General features: G+C 44.3%; 1 protein-coding gene across 2 annotated transcripts in view; it reads left to right on the top strand.

The window, feature by feature from the left end:
* Positions 1-24,551, top strand: part of LAMA2 (laminin subunit alpha 2) — a 1,496,617-nt gene that overhangs the window by 433,927 nt on the left and 1,038,139 nt on the right. The gene's annotated exons all lie outside the window — the stretch shown is intronic.

The raw sequence follows: 24,551 nt of genomic DNA, 5'->3' as shown, positions 1-24,551 counted from the left end.
GGCGCATCTTCCAGATGTGCCTTTTCTGGGGTGGCTGGGGGCAGATGATTTTAGCCGGGGGGGGGGGAATAACCGTGGACCCTCTCTAGGCTAATAATATCTGCCCTCAGTCACTGGCTTTACCCCTCTGGCAGAGAAAATTGCGCTGGAGCCCACGCCAGTTTTTTCTGCGATTTAACCCTTAATTTTAATAGCTACAGGCTATATATGTGTCTCAATGACATATATATATATAACGAAACCTGACTTTGAAGCGAAGATCGCCGACCGCCCAAACCGATCCCACAGCGGGATCGGGTCAGGTTTCACGAATCCCAACTTTGCCAAAAGTCGGCGACTTTTGAAATTGGCCGATCCGTTTCACTCAACCCTAATCTGGACCCAAAACAATGCCTTCCTTTACTTTTGCTTCAGACAGTCCTGAAAACTTGGTACACAGGTACTTAAAAGTATCTCCTTTCAGGAGAGCTTTCACAAACTGCTTCATCAGTCCAAGCTTAATGTGGATTGGTGGCAGAACTTTAGTGGCATCAACTAAACTTTCCGCAACTATATTCTTAAGTCCAGGTTGCAAAGATGTTCTTTCTGGCTAACTAGGATGCGTCCCATCCTGGTTGTCCCATTCACACAAAAAGCACAGGTACTTCAGATATCCTTCTTTCCTCCTGGCTGCCCAAGGAGCAAAGAGAGAGCTTTCAAATTACCACATACAGACCATCCTTGATCCTCAGAGTTAAAGCAACCTGTCAGCAGGATTTTGCTTAGTAAACTGTAGACACTGTCAGATTGGAGCTGTTATACTGATTTAAATAATACCTTGGTTGATGAAATTCTTCTTGTGGTTGTTTAATCTGTATTTGTAATTTTCAGTTAATCAGATTCTGGTGCTTCAGAGCGGGCCTGTGGGTGAGGCTTTAGGCGCAATAGCATCTATCTATCTATATATGCATAATGCGATACATACTACTATGCAGGCACTGCCGCCAGCACCATGATGCTGAAATACATTTTTTTTTCTAACCCCACATTATAATATGATTATGTAAAATATGAGGCAGAACACTGAAGGATCAGTGAACTGTCATAAGCCCATAAGGTTGCATATGTAAGCAGAGTACCACATAAAGACCTGCCCACAGGTCGCCCTGAAAGATGAGAATCTCATTAACTGAAAACTACAAATACAGATTAAGAAACAACCAAAAGACGGATTTTATTAACTAATGTATTATTTTAATCAATATAACCGCGCCAACCAAACAATGTCTGAGGTTTACTGAGCAAAATCCTGCTGACAGATCTGCTTTAAGTTTCTTGAGAATAAAGCTTAAATTCTCATAGCTTTCCTTCAAGTGCAAATAGTACCCTACAGGCACTGAAGCATACTTGCTGCCATTGTGTAAAAGCACAGCTTTCACACTTTTTTGATTAGTCAATAAAGTGTCTCCTCTCATTCACATTGTTCTCAATATTAAATTTTTCCATCAGCCAAGGAATATCAACAGCACCATCTTGAGAAAAGTATGGAAGAAATTCCTTTTATCTGATTCTGTACCATGACAAACAGGTACCAAATCACAACCCACCAGTGAGTTTATCCGTTAACCTTTTCACTATTTCAGGCCAACAGATGTCTCCATTAAAAGGGTCTTCCACTAATGGATATCCCTTTTAAATATCCCTAGTGCCCCTTTTGAATGATAATGATGAAGGTGACAGTAGGACATAAATTAGGTAGAAAAAACCCTAAACATTGAGTTTCCGTTCACACTAGAAACATGAGACAGAGAAAATAAAAGATGGTTTTCAGAGAAAGCTGATGAGGCACTTCCTACAGGATGTGCTGATTTAACTGGCAAATCACCATACAAAGTAGATTTGTTAACCCCTTCATGACCCAGCCTATTTTGACCTTAAAGACCTTGCCGTTTTTTGCAATTCTGACCAGTGTCCCTTTATGAGGTAATAACTCAGGAACGCTTCAACGGATCCTAGCGGTTCTGAGACTGTTTTTTCGTGACATATTGGGCTTCATGTTAGTGGTAAATTTAGGTCAATAAATTCTGCGTTTATTTGTGATAAAAACGGAAATTTGGCGAAAATTTGGAAAATTTCGCAATTTTCACATTTTGAATTTTTATTCTGTTAAACCAGAGAGATATGTGACACAAAATAGTTAATAAATAACATTTCCCACATGTTTACTTTACATCAGCACAATTTTGGAAACAAAATTTTTTTTTGTTAGGAAGTTATAAGGGTTAAAATTTGACCAGCGATTTGTCATTTTTACAACGAAATTTACAAAACCATTTTTTTTAGGGACCACCTCACATTTGAAGTCAGTTTGAGGGGTCTATATGGCTGAAAATACCCAAAAGTGACACCATTCTAAAAACTGCACCCCTCAAGGTACTCAAAACCACATTCAAGAAGTTTATTAACCCTTCAGGTGCTTCACAGCAGCAGAAGCAACATGGAAGGAAAAAATGAACATTTAACTTTTTAGTCACAAAAATTATCTTTTAGCAACAATTTTTTTATTTTCCCAATGGTAAAAGGAGAAACTGAACCACGATAGTTGTTGTGCAATTTGTCCTGAGTACGCTGATACCTCATATGTGGGGGTAAACCACTGTTTGGGCGCACGGCAGGGCTTGGAAGGGAAGGAGCGCCATTTGACTTTTTGAATCAAAAATTGGCTCCACTCTTTAGCGGACACCATGTCACGTTTGGAGAGCCCCCGTGTGCCTAAAAATTGGAGCTCCCCCACAAGTGACCCCATTTTGGAAACTAGACGCCCCAAGGAACTTATCTAGATGCATAGTGAGCACTTTGAACCCCCAGGTGCTTCACAAATTGATCCGTAAAAATGAAAAAGTACTTTTTTTCACAAAAAAATTCTTTTAGCCTCAATTTTTTCATTTTCACATGGGAAACAGGATAAAATGGATCCTAAAGTTTGTTGGGCAATTTCTCCTGAGTACAACAATACCTCACATGGGGGGGTAAACCACTGTTTGGGCACATGGTAAGGCTCGGAAGGGAAGGAGCGCCATTTGACTTTTTGAATGAAAAATTATTTCCATCGTTAGCGGACACCATGTCGCGTTTGGAGAGCTCCTGTGTGCCTAAACATTGGCGCTCCCCCACAAGTGACCCCATTTTGGAAACTAGACCCCCCAAGGAACTTATTTAGATGCCTAGTGAGCACTTTAAACCCTCAGGTGCTTCACAAATTGATCTGTAAAAATGAAAAAGTACTTTTTTTTCACAAAAAAATTCTTTTCGCCTCAATTTTTTCATTTTCACATGGGCAGTAGGATAAAATGGATCATAAAATTTGTTGGGCAATTTCTCCCGAGTACGCCGATACCTCATATGTGGGGGTAAACCACTGTTTGGGCACACGGCAGGGCTCGGAAGGGAAGGCGCGCCATTTGACTTTTTGAATGGAAAATTAGCTCCAATTGTTAGCGGACACCATGTCGCGTTTGGAGAGCCCCTGTGTGCCTATGCATTGGAGCTCCCCCACAAGTGACCCCATTTTGGAAACTAGACCCCCCAAGGAACTTATCTAGATGCATATTGAGCACTTTAAACCCCCAGGTGCTTCACAGAAGTTTATAACGCAGAGCCATGAAAATAAAAAATAATTTTTCTTTCCTCAAAAATGATTTTTTAGCCTGGAATTTCCTATTTTGCCAAGGATAATAGGAGAAATTCGACCCAAAATATTGTTGTCCAGTTTGTCCTGAGTACGCTGATACCCCATATGTGGGGGTAAACCACTGTTTGGGCGCACGGCAGGGCTCGGAAGGGATGGCACACCATTTGGCTTTTTAAATGGAAAATTAGCTCCAATCATTAGCGGACACCATGTCACGTTTGGAGAGCCCCTGTGTGCCTAAACATTGGAGATCCCCCAGAAATGACCCCATTTTGGAAACTAGACCCCCAAAGGAACTAATCTAGATGTGTGGTGAGGACTTTGAACCCCCAAGTGCTTCACAGAAGTTTATAACGCAGAGCCATGAAAAAAAAAAAATTATTTTCTCAAAAATGATATTTTAGCCTGCAATTTTTTATTTTACAAAGGGTAACAGGAGAAATTTGACCCCAAAAGTTGTTGTCCAGTTTCTCCTGAGTACGCTGATACCCCATATGTGGGGGTAAACCACTGTTTGGGCACATGCCGGGGCTCGGAAGTGAAGTAGTGACATTTTGAAATGCAGACTTTGATGGAATGCTCTGTGGGCGTCACGTTGCGTTTGCAGAGCCCCTGATGTGGCTTAACAGTAGAAACCCCCCACAAGTGACCCCATTTTGGAAACTAGACCCCGAAAGGAACTTATCTAGATGTGTGGTGAGCACTTTGAACCCCCAAGTGCTTCATAGAAGTTTATAATGCAGAGCTGTGAAAATAATAAATACGTTTTCTTTCCTCAAAAATAATTATTTAGCCCAGAATTTTTTAATTTTCCCAAGGGTAACAGGAGAAATTTGACCCCAATATTTGTTGTCCAGTTTCTCCTGAGTACGGTGATACCCCATATGTGGGGGTAAACTACTGTTTGGTCACATGCCGGGGCTCGGAATTGAAGTAGTAACGTTTTGAAATGCAGACTTTGATGGAATGCTCTGCGGGCGTCACGTTGCGTTTGCAGAGCCCCTGATGTGCCTAAACAGTAGAAACCCCCCACAAGTGACCCCATTTTGGAAACTAGACCCCGAAAGGAACTTATCTAGATGTGTGGTGAGCACTTTGAACCCCCAAGTGCTTCATAGAAGTTTATAATGCAGAGCCGTGAAAATAATAAATACGTTTTCTTTCCTCAAAAATAATTATTTAGCCCAGAATTTTTTATTTTCCCAAGGGTTACAGGAGAAATTGGACCCCAAAAGTTGTTGTCCAGTTTCTCCTGAGTACGCTGACACCCCATGTGTGGGGGTAAACCACTGTTTGGGCACACGTCGGGGCTCAGAAGGGAAGTAGTGACTTTTGAAATGCAGACTTTGATGGAATGGTCTGCGGGCGTCACATTGCGTTTGCAGAGCCCCTGGTGTGCCTAAACAGTAGAAACCCCCCACAAGTGACCCCATTTTAGAAACTAGACCCCCAAGGAACTTATCTAGATATGTGGTGAGCACTTTGAACCCCCAAGTGCTTCACAGATGTTTACAACGCAGAGCCGTGAAAATAAAAAATCATTTTTCTTTCCTCAAAAATGATGTTTTAGCAAGCATTTCTTTATTTTCACAAGGGTAACAGGAGAAATTGGACCCCAGTAATTGTTGCGCAGTTTGTCCTGAGTACGCTGGTACCCCATATGTGGGGGTAAACCACTGTTTGGGTGCACGTCGGGGTTCGGAAGTGAGGGAGCACCATTTGACTTTTTGAATACAAGATTGGCTGGAATTAATGGTGGCGCCATGTTGCGTTTGGAGACCCCCTGATGTGCCTAAACAGTGGAAACCCCTCAATTCTAACTCCAACACACCCCTAACCCTTATCCCAACTGTAGCCGTAACCCTAATCACAACCCTAACCCCAACACACCTGTAACCCCAACACACCCCTAACCCTAACCACAACCCTAATTCCAACCCAACCCTAAACCTAAGGCTATGTGCCAACATTGCGGATTCGTATGAGATTTTTCAGCACCATTTTTGAAAAATCCGCGGGTAAAAGGCACTGCGTTTTACCGGCGGATTTACCGCGGATTTCCAGTGTTTTTTTGTCCGGATTTCACCTGCGGATTCCTATTGAGGAACAGGTGTAAAACGCTGCGGAATCCGCACAAAGAATTGACATGCTGCGGAAAATACAACGCAGCGTTCCCGCGCGGTATTTTCCGCACCATGGGCACAGCGGATTTGGCTTTCCATATGTTTACATGGTACTGTAAAACTGATGGAACTCTGCTGCGGATCCGCAGCGGCCAATCCGCACCGTGTGCACATAGCCTAATTCTAAAGGTATGTGCACACGCTGCGGAAAACGCTGCGGATCCGCAGCAGTTTCCCATGAGTTTACAGTTCAATGCAAACCTATGGGAAACAAAAATCGCTGTACACATGCTGCGGAAAAACTGCACGGAAACGCAGCGGTTTACATTCCGCAGCATGTCATTTCTTTCTGCGGATTCCGCAGCGGTTTTACAACTGCTCAAATAGAAAATCGCTGTTGTAAAACCGCATTGAAATGCGCAGAAAAAACATGGTAAATCCGCCATAAATCCGCAGCGGTTTAGCACTGCGGATTTATCAAATCCGCAGCGGAAAAATCCGCAGAGGACCAGAATACGTGTGCACATACCGAAACCCTAACCCTACCCCTAACCCTACCCCTAACCCTACCCCTACCCCTAACCCTAACCCTAACCCTAACCCTACCCCTAACCCTACCCCTAACCCTACCCCTAACCCTACCCCTAACCCTGACCCTAGTTCTTACCCCAACCTTAGTGAAAAAAAAAAAAAAAAATTTTATTGTCCCTACCTATGGGGGTGACACGGGGGGGGGGGGTCATTTACTTTTTTTTTTTTATTTTGATCACTGAGATATAACCTATCTCAGTGATCAAAATCCACTCTGGAACGAATCTGCCGGCCGGCAGATTCGGCGGGCGCACTACACATGCGCCCGCCATTTTGGAAGATGGCGGCGCCCAGGAAAGAAGACGGACGGTCCCCGGGAGGCCAGGTAAGTATAAGGGGGGGGAGATCAGGGCACGGGGGGGCATCGGAGCACGGGGGGGTGGACCGGAACACGGGGGGGTGGATTGGAGCACGGAGTGGGGGATCGCTGTGCGGGCGGGCGGGTGGATCGGAGCACGGGGGGGGGAATCGCTGTGCGGGGGGGGATTGCTGTGCGGGGGGGGATCGGAGTGTGGGGGGGTTTGATTGGAGCACGGGGGGTGTGATTGGAGCACGGGGGGAGCGGGCAGGAGGACGGGGGAGCGGAGCACAGGACCGAGGGGAGCAGACCGCAGATCGGGGGGCTAGGGGGGGCGATCGGAGGGGTGGAGTGGGTGCACATTAGTGTGTCCAGCCATGGCCGATGATATTGCAGCATCGGCCATGGCTGGATTGTAATATTTCACAATTTTTTTAGGTGAAATATTACAAATCGCTCTGATTGGCAGTTTCACTTTCAACAGCCAATCAGAGCGATCGTAGCCACGAGGGGGTGAAGCCACCCCCCCTGGGCTAAACTACCACTCCCCCTGTCCCTGCAGATTGGGTGAAATGGGAGTTAACCCTTTCACCCGGCCTGCAGGGACGCGATCTTTCCATGACACATATGCTGCGTCATGGGTCGGAATGGCACCGACTTTCATGACGCAGCGTATGCGTCAAAGGTCGGGAAGGGGTTAATAACCCACAAATGTAAACCTATACTATCCCATCCAGTTAGCAATTGCACATTTGACATTCATTATACTGTACTTCTTTTATTCACTAAGCAGAACAGCAGTATTTTGCTGAGAACTCGTTCTTGAATTGAACAGTAAAACAAATTGCAAGTTGCACGGGGCAGATCATTGAATCTGTTTACACTAAAATTGAACTCGTCCATTAAATTGTGAATGTGAACTAATCCTAAATGGCATGATTTTAGTATGGATGAAAATTGCCCATTTTCTTTAAATATTATAAGGTGCTTTAACTGTAAAGTTGCTGAAACAAAACGGTGAGGGGAATGATTACACTAGTAGAATTTGCAAATCACAAGTAACACATATGTAGAATATTACAATAACGCATGCTTTATCTGTGTGCATCAAGTTAATTTACAGAAAACTGGATGTACTTGTAAACTAAGCTCCTATAATAATAACAACCCATGATGGCTTTTTTAATATAATAGTGGAATTGTGAAACATATTGATATGCTGGTTGTAGACTTAGGTTGAAATGCACAGCTGGCATATTCATTGACATTTTTGTAAATGTTCTGCATTTATCTGCTGCCATATTTTGTGAGGCCGCTATAAACATCTTTGGCTATTTTCTTGTTCAAAACAGCAGATAAATTATTTCACGCATTTCTCTATCTGTGAGAACTGAGTACCTATTCTTTTATTTGACACATCTGGAATTGGTCTTCAGTTTGGCAAAGACTCAATGCACTTGTATCTCCAACAAATAAATGGCAGACTATAATAGAAAAGTTTAGTGAGCCCTAAAAGGGATACAAGCTATAAACCTGTATGACATATTCACAGGATAGCACAAATTGTCACTTGCCTGATTTCCGCTAACTCTCAAGTGTCTGTTTTCATATCACCCGTAGCCAAAAGGCACTTGACTGCCCAACACTGCATACAACTCATCCCTACAGTGGACAAACTCAAATGGAGTGACAGAGAACTGGGGTATCTGCATTCTAGTCATCAATAAGGTTTTCACTCGAGATTGTTGAATTTATTAGAGTGAAATTAAATTCTAATTGATTTTACACAATTCATATTCCACACAATGCAGATTTTTGTATTTCGCTCCACGTTAGTTCAGAAAAATGTGATGAATCTGCATCCTCTATTTTGCTAACGTGTAGAGGGCTGGGCAAAAGCATAAAAGAAAAAAAAATACTTACATTGCCAATTACTAGTCCCTTGAGCCCACCATCCAGTTCTCTTTGTCTCTTCGTTTTCCCTTCACCAATTGTACAGAATCACATAGGCCTCTTTACTCCTGGCCAGGACTACCAGCACAACTAAGACTCTGATATCACTGTGCGCCATGCCGTCATTATGAACTTCATGACATCACGACTATACAATGCATATCACCCAATTTATGGGGCACAGTTATGTCTGATGCCTGGTCATGCCTTAAAGGGGTATTTCCATCTCAAACAACCTATCCCTTTTTATGGTAGGTGTAAAAACAATTATATTAGAAAATAATTCCGATTACGAATGTTGTATAATTCTTCAGATAAGCTATGCTGCTTATCCTATGTGCAGAGCATTATAATAGCTTAGGTATCCATGGTTACAACCACTAAAAGCTAACTAACTGTCACTATATGAGTGGTCTCAGCCATGGATACCTAATATACAGCAATGCCCTGCAGAACTATACTACAGGGTGGACCATTTATATGGATACACCTAAATAAAATGGGAATGGTTGGTGATATCACCTTCCTGCTTGTGGCACATTAGTATATGGGAGGGCGAAAACTTTTCAAGATGGGTGGTGACCATGGCAGCCATTTTGAAGTCGGTCATTTTGGATCCAGCTTTAATTTTTTCAATGGGAAGAGGGTCATGTGACACATCAAACTTATTGAGAACAAAATCACGTAGTGAGTTAATTCACTAATGCATCAAAATGTGCAGTGCATAGCAAAACACAAATCAGGCATACATTTTCCAGACCCCAAGGCTCCATTTTTACATATAGTGCTAACCATATTTATCACGGATAGCACTCGCACCTTTGATAGTCTATAGGGGCCATTCATATGCCCATGATTTTTGCGGCCTGAAAATAGAGGAGAAATGTTTGATTTTTATCTGAGGGTCAGATCAAAATCAGCAATGCAAGTCATTGGGTCCTTGAAAAAAAATCGAACTGCACTCAATCTTAATCAAAATAATTAGTCAGTGCTTTTTGTACGTGAGAAAAATGAATATCTGATTGATGCCTGAACATGAGCCTTAACTTTACTTCGCAATGAATATTGTCATTTATTAGGATGCTGTTGTACATTATGTAAATCAACTTTTAATTAGCAAAGATAATTAACATAACCATGGACATTTGTAACATTCCATGGACACTTGCTTTCTCACGGTTTTTTAAGCACAGTAAAACCTTGCCTAGATGCCCTGCTATATGTCAATCATTTACTTTACAATTTCACATTACCAAAACACAATTCTTAATATAAAGCACAATGACTCAGTGCCTATCATTGTAGCTTTGCACTGATGGAGTCCTGTTTTCACCCTTGTGTTTGTGTGGGTATCCTAGCACATTCCAAAAACATACTGATTGGTAATTTAGATTGTGAGCCTCAATGGGAACAGTGAATATAATGTCTGTATAGCGCTGCGGAATAAGTTGCCACTGTATAAGCAAGTTAAATAAAGCAAAAGTAATTCATTACAGAAACTAAGCTAATTTAGATACTTAAGGTCAACCCAAGGGCCCAAGAACCTATGCTCTTCTAATTCAGGCATCTTCACCATTAAATATTGCAAATGATTGAGGGATGCGTTGACAAAAAATAGGTTTTTAAGATGAAAATAAGTCGGATATGTAATACTGTCCCATTGATAAATTACAAGTGCATTCATTGTCCATATTTTAGATGTATGCCCCAAAAGAGGAGTACTTCAGCCATGTACCATAGACTATTACATTTTAATACTAACCTATCTGATATTGTACAAATGTAAATTTTACTATATTAAGATATTGTTTTACATTGAAGCATGTGGGAGAAATATACAGGAGAGATTATGTTGTTTGCATGACTACAACAATCATTTTTCCATTCAAATGGACAAGACAGACACAGTTTGCACTGCTAACCTCACTGGATTTTAAGAGCACAGGCATTCACACTATGTTAGTGCTAGCGGAATGCACCGAGAAAGTAGAGATGTTTATTATTAATGGTGCGTTCGCAGCCCGGGGTCCACCGTGCAGGAGGAACCTGCTGCTAGCAAATGGCGGCACTGTTTGGTGGTATAGACTAGCTCTGTTACTCCACAGAGTAGCCGTGAAAGGGAAGCACTTTGCCCTGTTAGCCTCACAGGAGCACAAGCTTACTGCCAAGCTGATAGCAGTCAGTGGTTATGCAACACGCAATCTCCTCACCGGAGAAGCCGGTATTCTAGGGGCTTATTTCAGCCGGGTCCCTGAACATACTCATACAATCTCCTCACCGGAGGTGCCGGTATTCTAGGGGCTTATTTCAGCCAGGTCCCTGAACACACTCATGCATAACCACATTGGCGCAAAGTACATATATGAATTGACACTATCGCATGGCCGTGCGGCCATGCGAGCCTTATATAGCTGCAGCAAGTAAAAGACCTTCCTAGAAGGACCAATGAGAGACTGCCATACGTGAGCATGTGACCCTAAATCTCCACTGAGAGATCTTGCCCTGGGCATGCTCAGTGTGCAAAGCAGGATTTAGTCCTAGCACTTGAAGGACCGTCCAGAAAAGGACCAATGGACTTAGCTGCAGTATCTGACCATGTGACCCTCGATCTCCACTGAGAGGTCTTACTCAGGGCATGCTCAGAACGAGAAAAGCAGGACTTAGTCTCAGAAGCGTCTGCTCGCCGCTGCCCAGCATTGACTTCAATGGCAGAAGCCGGAGAAGCAGCAGTAACTCTTTGTACAGAGTGGGACTGAGCAAGACGCTGGGACCGACGTCTCCACTGAGCAGGCTCCACTGCTGCAGGAGAAGAATGGGAGACCGCAGCGGAGATGCCCCGAGATTCCCCCTGTGCAAAGGTGGGAACTCGACACCTAACATTACCCCCCTCCTAGGGCTCTCCCCTCCTTGGGCCTCGCTACGTTCAAAGGCAGCAATGAGCTGCGGAGCCCGAATGTGCTCAGCAGACTCCCAGGACCTGTCCTCAGGACCATAACCCTTCCAATCCACCAAATAAATTTTTTTGCCACGTACCACCTTGCACCCCAAAATAGCATTCACCTCGTAATCATCCGTAGATGAACCCGATGTCCCAGCAGATGACTCGGAAAACCAGGACATGTATACGGGTTTCAAGAGGGACACATGAAAGGTGTCGGTGATACCCAGACGTGGCATTAGGGCCAAACGATAGACCACAGAATTAACCTGTTCGAGGACCTTGAAAGGGCCCAAGTAGCAAGGTGCAAACTTGGTGGACTCAACTTGCAGCCTGATGTTATGGGCGGAGAGCCACACCAAGTCGCCAGGAGCAAAGGTCAGAGCGGGGCACCGATGTACATCGGCGGAGGACCTCATTCTCTCCTTGGAGGCCCGAATGGCATCCTGAGTGCGGTCCCAAATATCCCGTGCCTCCACAGCCCAGTCTGCCACCCTGAAGTCGGCGGAAGACACGGGCATAGGCACAGGTACCCGCGGATGCTGACCATAGTTGAGGAGGAATGGGGTTTGTCCAATGGAGTCGGCTATGGCGTTGTTCAGTGCAAACTCTGCCCATGATAGCAAGGATGCCCAGTCATCCTACCTGGCTGAGACAAAATGTCGCAGATATGTGACCAAGGTCTGTTTGGCCCTCTCTACCAACCCATTCGTCTCGGGATGATATGCGGAAGAGAGATTTAACTCAATGCTGAGAAGACGACAGAGCTCTCTCCAGAACCAAGAAGCAAACTGGGGACCCCGGTCACTGACAATTTTGTCTGGCATACCATGTAGGCGGAAGATATGTTTAATGAACAACGCTGCCAAGGCCCGTGCAGAAGGTAACCGTGGTAGCGGCACCAAATGCACCATTTTTGAGAAATGATCAGTGATGACCCAAATGATGGCACAGCCGCGAGACTTGGGTAAACCCACAACAATGTCCATCCCGACCATCTCCCAGGGCCTGTCTGCCACCGGCAAGGGATAGAGTAACCCAGCTGGCCGTTGACGAGGAGATTTATTTTTGGCGCAGGAGACACATGCCTGAATATAATCTCTGACATCCCGGACCATATGTGGCCACCAGTATATCCTCGCCAGCAGCTCAGATGTCCTCTTTGTCCCAAAGTGTCCACCCACCATTTACGAATGAGCCCAAGAGAGAACCTCCGGTCGCAAATTAATGGGCACAAAAGTCTTGCCCAGAGGCACAGGCTCTAGCGAAACCAGCGCTATGGTTCTCAGGCTCTCTGAAGGGACATTAAGCCGAGGCTCCCCTTCCTCCTCCTCAGATGACACATCAGAGTGAGAAAGAGCGTTAGCACGAATGTTCTTCTCCCCAGCGAGAAAATGAAGGGTGAAGTGGAACCAGGAGAAGAACAAGGACCATCTGGCCTGGCGAGAATTTAGCCGCTGGGCTGTTTGCAGATATAACAAATTTTTGTGGTCCGTGAAGACCTGAAAGGGAAAACGAGCCCCCTCCAAGAGATGTCTCCATTCCGAGAAAGCCAGCTTCATCGCTAGCAACTCCCTGTCACCAATGGAATAATTCCTCTCCGCATGTGTGAAGGTCTTGGAGAAGAAGAAGCACGGATGCTTCCGACCTTGAGCATCCTTTTGGAAGAGGTGCTCCTGCACCAACGAAAGAGGCATCCACCTCCATTATGAATGGCTTATCAACATCAGGACGATGTAGGATGGGAGCTCTAGCAAAATGGGACTTAATAGAAGAAAAGGCCCTGGAGACCTCTTCTGACCACAATTTGGGATTTGCTCCCTTCTTGGTGAGGGCTACCAAGGGAGCTACCAAAGTTGAGAAGTGGGGAATGAACTGGCGGTAATAATTAATCAACCCCATAAAGCGCTGCACCGCTTTAAGGGAATGGAGTTCTTGCCAGTCCATCACAGCCTGTAGTTTGGCAGGATCCATAGCCAATCCATGGGTGGAGATGATATAGCCCAGGAAAGGTAAAGACTCCTGCTCAAATTTACACTTCTCCAACTTTGCATAGAGAGAATTTGCCCGTAAGAGGTCGAAGACTCTGCCAACATCTCTCTGGTCGGAGTCAATATCTGGAGAAAAGATGAGAATATCATCCAGATAGACTTCGACCGAGGTGGAAAGCATATCCCAGAAGATGTCATTGACAAAGTCTTGGAAAACGGCTGGGGCATTACAGAGTCCAAAGGGCATCACCAGGTACTCATAGTGCCCATCTCTGGTGTTAAACGCCATCTTCCATTCGTCCCCCTCATGGATGCAAATCAGGTTATAAGCACCCCGCAGATCTAATTTGGTAAATACCTTAGCTCCCCGTAGCCTATCAAAAAGCTCAGAAATCAGGGGCAGAGGATACGTATTCTTAACGGTGATGGCGTTAAGACCCCTGTAGTCTATGCATGGACGTAGTTCCCCATTCTTCTTCTGCACGAAAAAGAACCCGGCCCCAGCAGGTGACACTGACTTCCTGATGAACCCTCTTGCCAGATTCTCTTGAATGTACTGAGTCATTGCCTCCATCTCCGGGAAAGATAATGGATAGACTCGACCCTGGGGAGGCTCAGCACCAGGCAAGAGATCAATAGGACAGTCATAGGGGCGATGGGGCGGAAGGGTCTCTGCCGCCTTTTTGGAGAACACGTCTGCATAAGACCAATATTGCTTGGGGAGAGAGGATAGATACTTCTGTAGTAGCAACCTGAACACACTCCCTTTAACACCTACCCCCACAATATTCACCCCATCCCAGAATCCTGCCTGAGGACCACTCGATGTGAGGAGAGTGGTACCGTAGCCAAGGTATCCCCAACAGGATCTCATCAATTCCCTCAGGAATGACGAGCAGAGATATAATCTCCTGATGGGATGGTGACATGGACAGAGTAAAAGGGATGGTCTGGTGTGTTTTCTGTGAGGGCAGTGTCAACCCATTCACCACTCGTACCGTTACTGGTTGAGCTAGCATAACCAGGGGTATTGCGTGACGCTTGGCGAAGGCAGAAGACATAAAATTGCCCTCCGCCCCAGAATCCATGCAGAGCTCTACCGAGTGGGAGAATGAGCCTATAATAATTGTCCCCTTAATAAAAATTGGGGGGCAAACGTCGCCGTGTCTTGTGTACCTCCACCTACTACCACTAGATGCTGACATTTCCTCGACCGCTGGGAAAATCTGGTGGCAAGATGTCCTGACTGCTGGCAAATATGACAGACCTTGAGTGCACAAGCGGTCCGGGACTTAGATCCCGCTCGTAACACTTCCATGGCCTCATGTGACTCAGGAACTTGGGCCGGAGATTCCAGAGGTTTGGCGAAGGTGGGAGCCAGCCGAAACCTCTGCCTACACTGGGCTCGCTCTAACCTCCGCTCGTTAAAATGGAGGTCAATTCGAGTAGAGACAGCTATTAATTCCTCCAGTGTGGCAGGAATCTCCCTAGTGGCCAGAGCGTCCTTAACGTGATTAGCCAGGCCCCTCCAAAATATAAGGGCTTTATCCGACCACTCCAGCTCTGAAGCTAAAGTGCGAAAGCGGACGGAAAAATGGCTGACCAAGGACTCACCCTGAGTTAATGCCAGCAGTTGGAGCGCCGTGTCATGGGTGACTTGAGGTCCTAAAAAGACCTGCTTCAGAGTGCTCAGGAACAGTGGAGCACTCTGCACCACATGATCGCCACGCTCCCACAGTGGCGTAGCCCACTCCAACGCCCTGTCTGACAAGAGGGACACAATAAATCCCACCTTAGCCCGCTCTGTGGGAAAACGTGCAGCCCGGAGCTCGAGGTGAATAGAGCACTGACTCACGAATCCCCTACAAGATTTGCTATCTCCAGAAAATTTTTCTGGCAGCGGGAGGCGGGATAATGTCGGAACAGGGGTAGCAGTGGACAAGGTTGCTGCTGTAACGCTAGCAGCCTGTACAGCAACTGCGGTAACATCCACAGCTGAGGTTGAGCTCTCGAGAGCCGCCAACCTACCCTCCAGCTGCTGGATATACCGCAAAGATTGCTGAATGTCCGCCATTTACTAGCCAGGCCCTGGCGCTAGTGTACTGTTAAGGCTAGCAGAACGCACCGAGAAAGTAGAGATGTTTATTATTAATGGTGCGTTCACCGCCCGGGGTCCACCGTGCAGGAGGCACCTGCTGCTAGCAAATTGCGACACTGTTTGGCGGTATAGGCTAGCTCTGTTACTCCACAGAGTAGCCGTGAAAGGGAAGCACTGTGCCCTGCTAGCCTCACAGGAGCACAAGCTTACTGCCAAGCTGATAGCAGTCAGTGGTTATGCAACACGCAATCTCCTCACCAGAGAAGCCGGTATTCTAGGGGCTTATTTCAGCCGGGTCCCTGAACACACTCATACAATCTCCTCACCGGAGGTGCCGGTATTCTAGGGGCTTATTTCAGCCGGGTCCCTGAACACACTCATGCATAACCACATTGGCGCAAAGTACATATATGAATTGACACTAGCGCAAGGCCGTGCGGCCATGCGAGCCTTATATAGCTGCAGCAAGTAAAAGACCTTCCTAGAAGGACCAATGAGAGACTGCCATACGTGAGCATGTGACCCTAAATCTCCACTGAGAGATCTTGCCCTGGGCATGCTCAGTGTGCAAAGCAGGATTTAGTCCTAGCACTTGAAGGACCTTCCAGAAAAGGACCAATGGACTTAGCTGCAGTATCTGACCATGTGACCCTCGATCTCCACTGAGAGGTCTTACTCAGGGCATGCTCAGAACGAGAAAAGCAGGACTTAGTCTCAGAAGCATCTGCTCGCCACTGCCAAGCACTGACTTCAATGGCAGAATCCGGAGAAGCAGCAGTAACTCTTTGTATAGAGTGGGACTGAGCAAGACGCTGGGACCGACGTCTCCGCTGAGCAGGCTCCACTGCGGCAGGAGAAGAATGGGAGACCGCAGCGGAGATGGCCCGAGATTCCCCCTGTGCAGAGGCGGGAACTCGACCCCTAACACACTATTGCCCATAAATAAATGCCATCTTATTTTAAATGGACACACAGTTTAGTTTTTCATCTGACAGAATATGCTTTTTTTTAAAATGTAAAAGCGTAATGTAATACATAGACACATACAGAAGCATGAGATCAAATTGAGAAATCATCCATGGGATATTATATGGCCCTAGTAAGATCATTCTTTTTATAATACCATCATTTTATGCTTGGAAATGTCATATTATTCCCTTTTCGACCCATGACGGACATATCATTTCATGAGCGGATGTCAGTTCCAGCACCATGATGTGCCCATCATGAACTGTTGCTGCTTGTTAACACACAGTGACACTCTATTGCTGACAGCTGCTAGTGACAGCTGAGAGGCACAGGAAGAGGTGCAGAGACTCTTGCCATTGGTCCTTGCACTCAGTGCACTGTGATTGGTCAGTCAATCTGACTGACAGATTACAGCATGATCACACACAAGGTGCTGAAATGTCAACACTTCCTGCCTGATCACAGCAGGAACTTGGCTCTGTCAGTGGCCCAGCTCTTGCACTAGCAGCCAGGGATGTTGACAGCACCACCCTTTGCTCTTTAACCCCCTAAATGCTGTGATTGAGAGCAATAGCAACAGTTAGGAGGCAGTGAGAGGAATGGGAGATCTATATGCTTTCAGAACAGCACCCTCAGTTTCACGGAGGCCTGATCGTTGCGATGGTGAATTGGGATCGTCGTGATGAACCCCGGGAAATTATGCTGCAGAAAGCTTTATAGACCATGCTGAAAGCATGGTCTATGAAGCTTTCTATAAAGGCGTCATGCATTGCAATGTTGGTGCCTTGCAATGAAATGTAAATGTAAATCCCATAGAGGAACTAAGTAGAAAATGTTTAAAAAATTTGTAAAAAGATTTTAAAAAAATACGAAATACAAAAAATATTACACTAATAAATACAAATTTTTATGTTAAAAAAATAAAATAAAAAAGTACACATATTTGGTATCGCTGCATTTGGAACAAATAGATCTATAAAAGTGTCACACTAGAAAACCCTTTCAGTGAAAACCATAAGGAAACAAAATGCTTTTCATCATACTGTGGGAAAAAAGTGGAATAAAATGTGACCAAAAAGACTAAAATAAATAAAAATGGCATAGCTGGAAACATCCTCTTATCCTTCAAAAAACAAACTTCTGTACAGCTCCATCAGCGGAAAATTAAAAAGTTATAGCTCTCAAAATACAGCGATGCAAAAATAATAATTTTTTCTACGCAAGTTTTTATTGTGTAAAAGATTCAAAACGTAAAAAAACGACATAAATGAGGTATCGTTGTAATAGCACTGACCCGAAGAATAAATCTGCCTTATCAATTTTACTACATGTAAAATGGCACAAAAATATCCCAAAAATTCCTGAATTGCTGGTTCTTGTTCATTCTGCCTCCCAAAAATAGAAATAGAAAGTGATCAAAAAATGTTATGCCCCAAAACGGTACTGCAATATCAGGCCCTCACATTACTCTGTCAGTATAAAAATTGAAAAACTCTAGATATCAAAATATGATGATGAAAAAACAACACCTTTTAGTGTGTGACAACAGCCAAATAAAAACAGTATAAATCTGGTGTCACTGTAATTGCACAAAACCCAAAGAATAATGTAGTCTAATCACTTATACCACATGAGGAATGGTGTAAAAAATAAAGAAAACCAATTATTCAACTACTGTTGATTTTTTTCATTCTGTCTCCCAAAGATCGCAGTATGACTCGGCTCATATTCATCCTCCAAGCTTCAATTCAATCCACAAAAAAAGCAAGTCTCTACTCAGGTCTGTCATCTGTCAATGAAAATATAGGAGGCTTCCATGTTACTGGTAGCAAAAAGGCTCAGGAAAAATGCTACGGCTCCTTGTCCCACAATAGAAATCCAATAAACTCTGCACTCCAAAATCCAAATGCCCCTCTCCCTTCTGAGCCCCATAGTGTGCCTAAACCATATTTAGCATCCACATGTTTGGCTGGGGTATAGTTTCCAAAATTGTGCCACTTGAGGTGGGATTCTGCTCTTCTATAACTTAGGGGCTTTTTATATGGAGCCCGCAAACTATTCTTGGAAAATCTGTGTACCAGAAGGGAAATACCACTCCTTCCATTCAAACTCTTGCCGTGTAGCTAAGCAGTACCGTACAGTCATATATGGTGTATTTCCACATTGAGCAGAAATTATGTGACAAATTTTGGTGCCATTTCTACCCAATTCCAGTGGGAAAATATATTTTGGTCTTAAATATGTAACTATTTTTTCTTTGCTGACTAATGGCATAAAATTCTGTGACATACCCAGGGTGTCAGTATGAGCACTGCGCCCTTAGATTAATTCATTGAGAGGTGTAGTTTGTAAAATTGATGTCAATTTGTGATATTTTCATAAATAAATGCAAGTCATATTGAACAAATTTTACCTCTATCATGAAGTACAATATGGCACAAAAAAATTAATATCATAATCACTGGGATTCATTGAAGAGTTCTAGAGTTATTTCCTCATAAAATTACACTGGTCAGATATTAAAAATGAGGCTTGATCCTTAAGGGGATAAAGTAAAATCAACACCAGGGATTCAAGCTTCAGGAGGCTAATTTGCATATTCCAGGTGCCTTCTGGGAGAAGCGAAGTCTCCCTAAGCTAGAAGATCGTTGGGTACAGCCGGGACCAGCTGCTTCGAAAGCATCACCAAACCAGGGATTCAAGCTTCAGGAGGCTAATTTGCATATTCCAGGTGCCTTCTGGGAGAAGCGAAGTCTCCCTAAGCTAGAAGATCGTTGGGTACAGCCGGGACCAGCTGCTTCGAAAGCATCACCAAACCAGGGATTCAAGCTTCAGGAGGCTAATTTGCATATTCCAGGTGCCTTCTGGGAGAAGCGAAGTCTCCCTAAGCTAGAAGATCGTTGGGTACAGCCGGGACCAGCTGCTTCGAAAGCATCACCAAACCAGGGATTCAAGCTTCAGGAGGCTAATTTGCATATTCCAGGTGCCTTCTGGGAGAAGCGAAGTCTCCCTAAGCTAGAAGATCGTTGGGTACAGCCGGGACCAGCTGCTTCGAAAGCATCACCAAACCAGGGATTCAAGCTTCAGGAGGCTAATTTGCATATTCCAGGTGCCTTCTGGGAGAAGCGAAGTCTCCCTAAGCTAGAAGATCGTTGGATACAGCCGGGACCAGCTGCTTCGAAAGCATCACCAAACCAGGGATTCAAGCTTCAGGAGGCTAATTTGCATATTCCAGGTGCCTTCTGGGAGAAGCGAAGTCTCCCTAAGCTAGAAGATCGTTGGGTACAGCCGGGACCAGCTGCTTCGAAAGCATCACCAAACCAGGGATTCAAGCTTCAGGAGGCTAATTTGCATATTCCAGGTGCCTTCTGGGAGAAGCGAAGTCTCCCTAAGCTAGAAGATCGTTGGGTACAGCCGGGACCAGCTGCTTCGAAAGCATCACCAAACCAGGGATTCAAGCTTCAGGAGGCTAATTTGCATATTCCAGGTGCCTTCTGGGAGAAGCGAAGTCTCCCTAAGCTAGAAGATCGTTGGATACAGCCGGGACCAGCTGCTTCGAAAGCATCACCAAACCGAATTTTTGCCTGTAGGACATTATTGCAAGAGAGCTTGGCTGAGTAGATTACACAAGAAGGAAAACACACAGCAAGTCAGCAGGATCTAGGAGCAACATGGCAGATGTGACAACCTACATGGTGAGCTGCAGCATGTGCTACATGTTCACAGATCGACCAGAAAAAGAATCCAATTTCACCTGTCAGAAGTGTAGACTAGTGGCCCTTTTAGAAGAAAAGGTGCGGGGTCTGGAAGAAAGAATAGCAACTTTGAAACTCATCAAAGAGAATGAAGACTTTCTAGACAGAACAGAAGCATCTCTACTGGTCACAGAAGGTGCAAAAAGTGTCAGAGAACCTCCAAAAGCAGATGAGTGGAAGCATGTGACCAAAAGAAGCAAGAAGACCATGGAGAAATCACCAACCACACAACTGAAGAACCGATATCAAATCTTTGTAGAGGATGAAGATGGCACACCTAAGAATGAAGCAATACCAGCAAGCAAAAAAGAAAAGGGCACACAGCAACAAGTGACAGCAAAAAGTACAGCCAAGAAGCAACGAAGAGTGGTGGTGGTGGGAGACTCACTACTGAGAGGCACCGAAGCAGCCATCTGCAGACCGGACATAACTGCAAGAGAAGTATGCTGCCTTCCAGGTGCGATGATCAAGGATGTGACCGATAGGATACCAAAGCTCTTCAGCTCCAAGGACGTCCACCCATTTCTTCTGATACATGTTGGCACCAATGACACGGCAAGGAAGGACCTACCGACAATCTGCAAGGACTTTGAAGAGTTGGGGAAGAAAGTAAAGGAACTGGATGCACAGGTAGTTTTTTCTTCTATCCTTCCAGTAGACGGGCATGGCACCAGGAGATGGAACAGGATCCTTGATGCAAACAACTGGCTAAGACGATGGTGCAGACAACAAGGATTTGGATTCCTGGACCACGGTGTGAATTACTGGTATGATGGACTCCTCGCCAGAGACGGACTACACCTCAACAAACCTGGGAAACACACATTCGCCAGAAGACTCGCTACACTCATCAGGAGGGCGTTAAACTAGAAGAAGAGGGGACGGGAAGAAAAACATTAGACTCGAACAAAGACGACCCAGGAAAACATACTCAGAAGGGAGGTAAGAACATTTCTAAAACAATCCACAGTGAGGAGATTGGAACAAAACAAAATCCTCTAAACTGCATGCTCGCAAACGCCAGAAGCCTGACAAACAAGATGGAAGAACTAGAAGCAGAAATATCTACAGGTAACTTTGACATAGTGGGAATAACCGAGACATGGTTAGATGAAAGCTATGACTGGGCAGTTAACTTACAGGGTTACAGTCTGTTTAGAAAGGATCGTAAAAATCGGAGAGGAGGAGGGGTTTGTCTCTATGTAAAGTCTTGTCTAAAGTCCACTTTAAGGGAGGATATTAGCGAAGGGAATGAGGATGTCGAGTCCATATGGGTTGAAATTCATGGAGGGAAAAATGGTAACAAAATTCTCATTGGGGTCTGTTACAAACCCCCAAATATAACAGAAAGCATGGAAAGTCTACTTCTAAAGCAGATAGATGAAGCTGCAACCCATAATGAGGTCCTGGTTATGGGGGACTTTAACTACCCGGATATTAACTGGGAAACAGAAACCTGTGAAACCCATAAAGGCAACAGGTTTCTGCTAATAACCAAGAAAAATTATCTTTCACAATTGGTGCAGAATCCAACCAGAGGAGCAGCACTTTTAGACCTAATACTATCTAATAGACCTGACAGAATAACAAATCTGCAGGTGGTTGGGCATTTAGGAAATAGCGACCACAATATTGTGCAGTTTCACCTGTCTTTCACTAGGGGGACTTGTCAGGGAGTCAAAAAACATTGAACCTTAGGAAGGCAAAGTTTGAACAGCTTAGAGATGCCCTTAATCTGGTAGACTGGGACAATATCCTCAGAAATGAGAATACAGATAATAAATGGGAAATGTTTAAGAACATCCTAAATAGGCAGTGTAAGCGGTTTATACCTTGTGGGAATAAAAGGACTAGAAATAGGAAAAACCCAATGTGGCTAAACAAAGAAGTAAGACAGGCAATTAACAGTAAAAAGAAAGCATTTGCACTACTAAAGCAGGATGGCACCATTGAAGCTCTAAAAAACTATAGGGAGAAAAATACTTTATCTAAAAAACTAATTAAAGCTGCCAAAAAGGAAACAGAGAAGCACATTGCTAAGGAGAGTAAAACTAATCCCAAACTGTTCTTCAACTATATCAATAGTAAAAGAATAAAAACTGAAAATGTAGGCCCCTTAAAAAATAGTGAGGAAAGAATGGTTGTAGATGACGAGGAAAAAGCTAACATATTAAACACCTTCTTCTCCACGGTATTCACGGTGGAAAATGAAATGCTAGGTGAAATCCCAAGAAACAATGAAAACTCTATATTAAGGGTCACCAATCTAACCCAAGAAGAGGTGCGAAACCGGCTAAATAAGATTAAAATAGATAAATCTCCGGGTCCGGATGGCATACACCCACGAGTACTAAGAGAACTAAGTAATGTAATAGATAAACCATTATTTCTTATTTTTAGTGACTCTATAGCGACAGGGTCTGTTCCGCAGGACTGGCGCATAGCAAATGTGGTGCCAATATTCAAAAAGGGCTCTAAAAGTGAACCTGGAAATTATAGGCCAGTAAGTCTAACCTCTATTGTTGGTAAAATATTTGAAGGGTTTCTGAGGGATGTTATTCTGGATTATCTCAATGAGAATAACTGTTTAACTCCATATCAGCATGGGTTTATGAGAAATCGCTCCTGTCAAACCAATCTAATCAGTTTTTATGAAGAGGTAAGCTATAGACTGGACCACGGTGAGTCATTGGACGTGGTATATCTCGATTTTTTCAAAGCGTTTGATACCGTGCCGCACAAGAGGTTGGTACACAAAATGAGAATGCTTGGTCTGGGGGAAAATGTGTGTAAATGGGTTAGTAACTGGCTTAGTGATAGAAAGCAGAGGGTGGTTATAAATGGTATAGTCTCTAACTGGGTCGCTGTGACCAGTGGGGTACCGCAGGGGTCAGTATTGGGACCTGTTCTCTTCAACATATTCATTAATGATCTGGTAGAAGGTTTACACAGTAAAATATCGATATTTGCAGATGATACAAAACTATGTAAAGCAGTTAATACAAGAGAAGATAGTATTCTGCTACAGATGGATCTGGATAAGTTGGAAACTTGGGCTGAAAGGTGGCAGATGAGGTTTAACAATGATAAATGTAAGGTTATACACATGGGAAGAGGGAATCAATATCACCATTACACACTGAACGGGAAACCACTGGGTAAATCTGACAGGGAGAAGGACTTGGGGATCCTAGTTAATGATAAACTTACCTGGAGCAGCCAGTGCCAGGCAGCAGCTGCCAAGGCAAACAGGATCATGGGGTGCATTAAAAGAGGTCTGGATACACATGATGAGAGCATTATACTGCCTCTGTACAAATCCCTAGTTAGACCGCACATGGAGTACTGTGTCCAGTTTTGGGCACCGGTGCTCAGGAAGGATATAATGGCACTAGAGAGAGTACAAAGGAGGGCAACAAAATTAATAAAGGGGATGGGAGAACTACAATACCCAGATAGATTAGCGAAATTAGGATTATTTAGTCTAGAAAAAAGACGACTGAGGGGCGATCTAATAACCATGTATAAGTATATAAGGGGACAATACAAATATCTCGCTGAGGATCTGTTTATACCAAGGAAGGTGACGGGCACAAGGGGGCATTCTTTGCGTCTGGAGGAGAGAAGGTTTTTCCACCAACATAGAAGAGGATTCTTTACTGTTAGGGCAGTGAGAATCTGGAATTGCTTGCCTGAGGAGGTGGTGATGGCGAACTCAGTCGAGGGGTTCAAGAGAGGCCTGGATGTCTTCCTGGAGCAGAACAATATTGTATCATACAATTATTAGGTTCTGTAGAAGGACGTAGATCTGGGTACTTATTATGATGGAATATAGGCTGAACTGGATGGACAAATGTCTTTTTTCGGCCTTACTAACTATGTTACTATGTTACTATGTAACACTTTTAGAAGTGAGTCCTGTGGATTTCTTTTTGTTTCTGGATATTCATCAATGATTATCATGTTACACTGAGATAAGCGGATCAATTTGTGGATGATAGAGCTCGAGTCTTGTTTTCTGAAATTCATATTGCAGTCTTTCTGCATTTTGCGGTGTTGCACCTGCTTGCCCATGATGCCCTGCAAATACAACATCATGCAAAATATCATACCTTGTACAGTGGTGGTCAGTACCTGGGCCATCACAGATCAGTGATTTCCAGTG

Source organism: Ranitomeya imitator, chromosome 5 (assembly GCF_032444005.1).
Source record: "Ranitomeya imitator isolate aRanImi1 chromosome 5, aRanImi1.pri, whole genome shotgun sequence".
In the NCBI taxonomy this organism is placed as follows: Eukaryota; Metazoa; Chordata; class Amphibia; order Anura; family Dendrobatidae; genus Ranitomeya; species Ranitomeya imitator.
The sequence above is the reverse complement of the archived record's forward strand: the minus strand, read 5'-3'. Positions and strand labels throughout refer to the sequence as shown.